At 34.7% G+C, this 8,108-nt stretch overlaps 1 long non-coding RNA gene across 1 annotated transcript; it reads left to right on the top strand.

The window, feature by feature from the left end:
- Positions 1-384: 384 nt before the first annotated feature.
- On the top strand, positions 385-7,793 carry LOC104115886 (uncharacterized). The gene is made up of 2 exons (XR_011414365.1): positions 385-831; positions 7,523-7,793. It is a non-coding gene; the product is annotated as an uncharacterized lncRNA (long non-coding RNA).
- Positions 7,794-8,108: the final 315 nt, after the last annotated feature.

The following is an 8,108-nucleotide window of genomic DNA, read 5'->3' as shown; positions in this document are numbered from 1 at the left end:
AAAATATGAAGACATGTTATGAAATAAAAGCAATTTAGCAAAACATGAACAAGAAATAGAGATAGAGAGAAGGAAGAGATTTTCTTCTTCAATTGTGTGTATTTTCTTATCTATTACAAGGCCTTTATATAGGCATGAAAAGTGAAGAAAAATATGTTATTGAATATATCATTAAGCATAGAAATATGTCATTGAATATGTCATTAAGCATTTGAGAAGATCACGGAGGAAGAGTAGACATTCACCATAATTTGATTTTTCTTATAACAATAAGGACATTTTTGCTATTTCAATCTTCCTTTGAGATACAGTTTAAATTCTTCATATTATACGGGCTAAGGAAAAAATAAATTAATGTATAAGTATGGACTCATAAGATGAAGCGAACTTTTGTGCACAGAAGTCAAAGCAACAATGAGCCAATGAATAAGTTAAAGAATTACCAACAATCAAGCAAACAATAACTTTCTTGAGCCAACCATTTTCTGATGATCTAACACCAACAAATTCATTTGAATATTAAAGAGAAGAAATTAAAGATGGCTAAGAAGCATTAATTATAAAGGACTGAAGTAAAAAGCTAAGAAAGAAGAGAGGAACAGAGAGAAGGCCTGCAAAGAAACCTCTCTTCTTTGAATCTCTCTAATACAGACGTTTTTACAAGAATTCTCTTTTCTTCTCATTTCAGCATTTCCCTCCTACCTTTGTTTATTGAGAGAATTAACTTAATATTTGAGACGTTTACCATGAGTAGTCTTCGTGTTAATTCATTTCATGATTTTGTTCCTCCTTCAACATCAGAACAATCGTATGATGATTCAGCTTTAGAAGGTAACGTTTCCTCCTCCTGATTTACAATCAAATTTACTGAAGTAATTATATCCTTGGATTTGTCTTATTTTTAATATCTTATTAGGTATTGGGTAATTATATGTTTTAGTTTTTGCATTTAAGTTTCGGTAATCTATAACCATTCTACTTTTTCCTCTTTTTTGTTCACTATGTTTATTTACTATAAATGCTGGACTTGTATGTTTACTATTACTTTCTTGTATGTAATTGTTATCTAATAATTCTTTTATATGCATTTTTAAATTGTATTATCAAAGGTATTCCTCCAATAATTATTTCTTTTTCTGTTATTTCTTCATTTATTATTAATTCCTTGGGTAATTCAGGGCATAGTTGTTCAGTAGTTATTATTTCAGTTTCTGTTACTAATTCTCTTGTGATATAATTTTCTTCTTGACCTGTATTTATTAATATTTGATATTTTCTTTGTTCCATGATTCCAGTTATATAGTAATGGTATGGATTTATTTTTTCTTTTGTGTTTCTTATTAAGTTTTTTGGGATTATATATTCCCTTCTTGATGTACTTATCCTTGATGATGTTGGTGTTTCATAAGTTAATTGGTTTGGTATACTTGATGTACTTAATCTTTCTTTTACTATTTCTAAGTCTTCTTCCATGTCAATTTCTTTATAACTATATTCATTATTATCAATAACTGTAACTATTCTTTCAAATGGATTTTCTATTTTTATTTTATTAATTTTATTTTTTGCTGCTATTTTATGTTTTGTTGTTAAAACGTATAAGTTTTTACATCTAGCTGTAAATATCTTACTTCCAGGTGTTAATTCTATTCCTGACATTTTCCAGTATAATACTAATGATTTATCTATATCACCGATGGCCTGAGAATGTTGAGGGTGGCGACGATGATGACTATTCTGGATAATGTTAGGACACGATTTCAGAAATGTCAATCCTTTGGTGACAAGAGATCGTTAAAATCTAAACTAAGGCGTTGTTATACCGACATTAAACTTACTAGCAATGTGCCTAAGGACAAGAAGCAGCATGAGCCAGTGATGGATGAAAAAGAAAGATTAAAGAGTCAGCTTAACGCGAGCTTGGTAGCACGGAAGAGCCTCGAGGTCATGTGTTCAAGTTTAGGAAAAGAGAAAGAAATTATGGCAGCAGAGTTATCAAAGAATGTGCATGAATTGAATGAAATGGAGGATCTTATAAATGAATTAAGAGAGCAGAATGAGTGTTTAGTGGAAAGGTTACATGGATGCTGCATAGAGCAAAAAGATAGGAACTATAATAGGAATGGAGGAAAACAAGGGAATGTTGCCCTTCAAGACAGGAATAGGGCACTTTCTGAGCAACTACTGAGGTCACTTGATGGATATCAATCCATGAAGAGGAAATGGAAGAATGCGTATGAGGATAACACAGCGATACGTTCAACCTTAGAGGAAATAGGAGCTAAAATTAAATCCGGGTTCAACAGAATCCACCGGTTAAGCGAACAAATCGCGTCGGAGAACACGTCCTTGGTTGATGTCCAAGAGGAGATTGTGGAATTGGAGCATACTTTTGAAAGCTTTGAGATGCTTGTTGCAAAACATGGTCAAATGGAATGTGTCAAATTAAAAAGAGAGATCAATGGTGACAAGTCTTCGGTTCTTGCTTGAAAAGACAGGGTAAAATAGAATTTAGCAGACAGAACGATCCAGAGTTCAAATTTCGTTATTTCATTTAGATGGAAAATGGAAACCAAAACAAATTAATTTTTTGTTAATAATTATTATAATGAAAGGAATCACGTATATTTTATAAATGACTATAATACTGTAGAATTTTGCTTTCAGTTCTGTATTGTGCAGTATCTGTTTTACTGACTTATGTGGGAAGCTAACGGCTAAAGATGTAGTGCAGGCCACTACCAGTCAATGACATCAATAATTTGGATTCAGGATATCAACTTTTAAGTGCTCTGTTAATATGGAAACTATGATAAAACAAAGTGTGATCCACTTTTCCCTAAATGGTTGGTAGAGAGGGGATAGGGACACACATTGATATACTGATTCAAAGCGATTAAATTCTTCTGTATGTGTTACAAGCCGAAACCTCAGAAGAGGTGTGTGAAATTATCCCTTCTCTATAATTTAGCTTTTATTTAAAATAAAATTACGTCTAACCTAATTACACTTTGCAATGAAATATGACACTAGAGAATTACATTGTAATTACGTCATAACTAACAAACAAATCATTGTAATTAACTTGTTAGTCTGTTACGTCATGACAAACAAATAAACATTCACTCGCATTGATATTTCCTATTATATGTGTTGTGCATCTAAATTTCGATAAAAGTTTCTCTCACCTCCTTGCTCTCAAACATATTCTTCTATACGTCATGAGTACCTGTTCTCGTGGTGTTTTATTTCGGAAAAGCTGTCCTCTTATTTTCTCTGCATACTCTCATTCTGATTGGTCTAATTGCCTAGATACATGTTGTTGCAGCTCCATTATAGAGAATTGTTGTTTTTGACTCTAATTTAGTATCATGGATAGCCAAGAAACAACTCATATTTTTTATTTCAGTTCTAAAGCCGAATATCAAGCTCTTGCTACAGTTGCCGAAAGTCTTTAATTTACTATCCAGTTATACAATCAACGCGCTAGAACAGAAATGATGTATCTACAAAGAAGAAAAAAGGTAAATCAGGATAAGAATGCCTGCATAATTAAAATATGAAGAGCATAAAAATCTTGTGGATTTGATACCACCAAAATCATACTAAAGTTCCAAAGAAGAAAAACTTTCAAACTAGTGACACTCTACCAGATGTTTGGTCGGTAAAATTGCCTAAACTGAAATTCTTATGCCAATAATTCTGTTCTCCCTTCCTTTCGGTATTTACAAGGAGTAAGAATGTCTCTTCCTATGAAATTGTTTTACTAACCTAGTATTGAAAAGTTACATATGCAGAAATTTCTTAGGGAATCTTATAGAAATGTCCCAAATAAGTCTCAACTTACCAACCTCTAGTCATTAATTATAGACTTATTAAAACTACCCAAACACGTATTAAAATTAAAAACTCAAATAAATAAGGTTCTTTCTCTCCAAGAATCACACGCAGAGATCTCCTTCCATATTTTTAAGCGTGATCAACAACATTAGATGCAAGACGAAAAGAAAAATTCATGGATGAGGTAGCAAACAAGGTGATGAAATACAAAAAAAATATATGCAAGATTCCAAAAATCTAAGCAAAAAAATGACCTTTTTCAATAGGTATGGTTGAAATTAATTAAAAACATATAGATGAGTCAATATACAAAATTTGAGAAAAATTGGAGGTGATTTGGACATTATCAAAATTCGTAGTTAAAATCAAGTTCAATTAATTCTTCTTATCAAACATTTATCACGCATGTATCACATACACAAGTATACATTAATATACATGTGATACACATTTGATACAAATATGATACATACGTGATACACAAATAATACACAATATGATACACATATCATACTTTTTCATGTTCATCTTCTAATTCGAATTTTCAATTCAAACCACCTCAAAAACTCCACCAAATCATCCCAAAATTAAGATTCAAACTCCTTAAGATGTACCCAATCTATTCTAATAACACTCACGCAAAACAAAAAGCAAATAATTGATCTCTTTTTTTTTTTGCTACAAATAACTACTTGGCTAATATTGATAACATTTGACTAATATTAGTAATATTTTATGAATTGGCCAATTTTTATAATAATCTACTTATAAATGGATATAGCTATAACGTAGGGGCAATGTCTGCGTACACACTATCTTTCCCAGACCCCACCTGTGGGATTACACTGGGTTTGTTATTATTATTGTTGTTGTTGTTGTATATATGGATATAGCTGATAGTTTTTCAATTTCTTAATGGTATAAAGGTCTTTTGAAAAATATTATACAGCTCGGCCCAAACGAACAATATCACAATATGTTTTGAGTATCTTTAGGCTATTCGAGCCCAACAATACCATTCTAACCACATTTAGCCTTAACTTCTTTTCTATTGTTATTTTTCTTTGCTATGTGTTTTAATGTTTTATAGAAAAACACTTGATTGGCATATGTAGAGGTCAGTAATTGTAATGACCTGGCAGTTTATTTTAAATATTATAGCCTCGTTCCTCCCATTTATTGCTTATTCCAAGCTCATTTGTTGTTATGTAACTTGATGGGGTAGTTGGTTTGGTTCCGGGGATGTTTCAGAATGAATTGGGATACTTAGTCCCAAGGTTGGAAGCCTAAGTTGAAAGAGTTAACCGGATATTGATTTATGTATAAATGGCTCCGGAATGGAGATTTGATGGTTCCGATAGATTCATAGGGTGATTTTGGACTTAGGAGTTTGTCCGGATATTGATTTGGAGGTCTGTAGGTGATTTCGACTTGAATTCACGAAAGTTGAAAAAATAGAAGTTTGGTGAGTTGAGAAGTTTGACTGGGAGTTAACTTTGTGGTTACCAGAATCGAATTTTGGTTCCGGAAGTTGAAATAGGTCCGTTGTGTCATTTATGACTTGTATGCAAAATTTGGGGTTAATCGGAGTTGGTTTGTTATATTTCAGCATTAGTTTTGGAAGTTAGAAGTTCATAAGTTCATTATGCTTGAATCGATGCGTGATTCATGGTTTTAGTGTTGCTTGATGTAATTTGATGCTTTGAACAAGTTCGTATGATGTTTTAGGAGTTATTGGTATGTTTGGTTGAGGTCCCGGGGGCCTCGGGTGTGTTTCGGATCATGTTCGGCGTATTTTGAACCTTGAAGAACTGTTGATTTTTCTATTGCTGGTTTCCTTATACGCGTTCACGAGAGAGGTCTGGCGTTCGCGAAGGTATGGGGAAATTGAGCATCGCGATCGCAAGAGGGAGCTCAGGTTCGCGTAGAATGATGAGGAAGGCTTGGGCACCAGGCCTTAAGTCTTCGCGTTCGTGGTCAGGGGGACGCGTTCGTGGTCAGGGAGACGCGTTCGCATAAGCAGATCTCTGTGAAACATCGCGTTTGCGTAAGAGGATTTTTTGGGCAGTTGAGTTTTGTGCTTCGCGAACATGAGGGACTTTCCGCGTTCGCGAAGGAGGACATTTGGGCAGAATATAGGATTTCAAAAACGAGGGTTAGAGTAAAATTTTATAATTGGACTTTGGGAGCTCGGATTGAGGCAATTCTTGGTGGGATTTTCAAGGAATTGATAGGGGTAAGTGATTCTTACTCGTATTTGGTTAATATACATGAATCTATCATTATTTTTATCATTTAATTAGTGGTTTGGGTTGGAATATTTAGAGAAAATTGTAGAAACTTCATAGGCTTTAATTTGAGGATTTGAAGGTCGAGTTATGATCGGAATTGAGTAATTTTGGTATGGTTGGACTCGCGGTTGAATGAGTATTAGGATTTTATTAATTTTGTCTGATTTCGAGACTTGGACCCGGGGTTGACCTTTTGACCTTAGTTAAAGATCGTAGCTTTGTTAATTGGAATCAATTTCTATTGCTTTTGTTGATAGTATTACATTATTTTTAACTAGATTCGAGCCTTCCGGAGGTCGATACGCATGGGAAGGGCTTGCTAGCGGAATGATTTGATTTGCTTGAGGTAAGTATCTTATTTAAACTCGAATAAGGCACTAGTTGCCTGAATTGTTGTGATAGCTACGTGCTATTGGGTGCGCACATGCATGGGGATGAACCCATGTGCGGGCACCAGGGTCATTTATTCATGTTCGGGTTGTGCACGGGCTCTTATAAGCCTAGGATTGATTGTTAATCTTTAAGCTATGATATTTCTCGTATTTGTAAAATTTTGTGTGAACTATTTGAGCCATGTTTGAGGCTACATAGAGGTTTAATCCCTGAACGAACTTGATAAATGCTTTTCAGTGATGAAATTACTGATTTGAGCTATGATAGCTCACTATAGCATGTCATTTATACCAGTCCAGGAGCATGAGAATTGCTATTCATTCATCACATACATGTATACTTATTTAATTTCTCCTTTATGATATGTGTGGACTGGAGGCCTGTGACCATGCCAGGCGAATTGTGTTGTTGTGCCTATGAGCATACCAGGCGGACTGTGTTATTGGCATGTGAGTTGTCCATGAAGCACGTGAGTTGTCCGTGCGGATTCATATATTGATATTATTGGCATGTGAGTTGTCTGTGCGGGTTCTATTATTAGCACGTGAGTTGTCCGTGCAGCGTGTGGATACGGATCCATCCCCCTAGGGTCACCCTCTCATGTTTCTCTCTTGATGGTGTACACATGGTTATTGAGAATACTGATCATTGGTTAGGAACGGATATAAAAAGTTGAGCAAATCTGGCTAGTGTTTTGTTGGATTTTGTATTTCCTTGATCATTTATCTTATTTAACTGCATATCACCTCTATATGCCGTGATATTGTTTGAGCAAAGTATTTGAGAAACTGTACACATACACACACAAATGCTTTCTCACGAAACTTGATGAGTTAGTTTTCAAATGTTCTGTACCGGTTTAAAATATGAAACTACAAAGGTGATAGCTTGTATCATTAATAATTTATGCTTTTTTTACCTTGCTGTGTTTATTTACGATACTTATTAAGTACATTGGGACGGTTGCACTCATACTACACTCTGTATTTTGTGTGCAGATCCAGGTACTTCTGGGTGCGACAGTGGTTAGCTTTGGAGCTTTATCTATTTGGAGACTATCGTGGTAGCTGCCTTGGCGTCCGCAGACCTTGACTCTCCTTTTTTCAGTTATTTGTATTGTTATATCATTCTAGACAGTGTTTTAGTAGTCAGACTATGTTGTCATTTAGATGATCATGTACTCAATGACACCCGAATTTTGGGGGATTTCGTATTGAGTTGCGGTGTTTTCTTATCAGTTATTATGAGATTTCCACCATTTAAGCTTGTTTCGATATGTTTTAAATTAAAGCTGCATGGTTATTTGTGAGTTGTCGGTTTGCCTAGTATTGCGATAGACGCCATCACGACATATGAGATTTTGGACCGTGACAAGTTGGTATAGAGCCTAGGTCACATAGGTCTCACGAGTCATGAGCATGTTTAGTAGAGTCTTGCGGATCGGTACAGAGACGTTTGTACTTATCTTCGAGAGGCTGTCGAATCATTAGGAAAACATCACTTTCTTGTGTTCTTATCATGCGAATTTGTTGATTCCGGAAACTAAACTTCTATTATTCTATTCTCTCACAGGCGGTGAGGACA

Source organism: Nicotiana tomentosiformis, chromosome 2, assembly GCF_000390325.3.
Source record: "Nicotiana tomentosiformis chromosome 2, ASM39032v3, whole genome shotgun sequence".
In the NCBI taxonomy this organism is placed as follows: Eukaryota; Viridiplantae; Streptophyta; class Magnoliopsida; order Solanales; family Solanaceae; genus Nicotiana; species Nicotiana tomentosiformis.
Note: the sequence above shows the minus strand (reverse complement) of the source record. Positions and strands in the feature narration are given on the sequence as shown.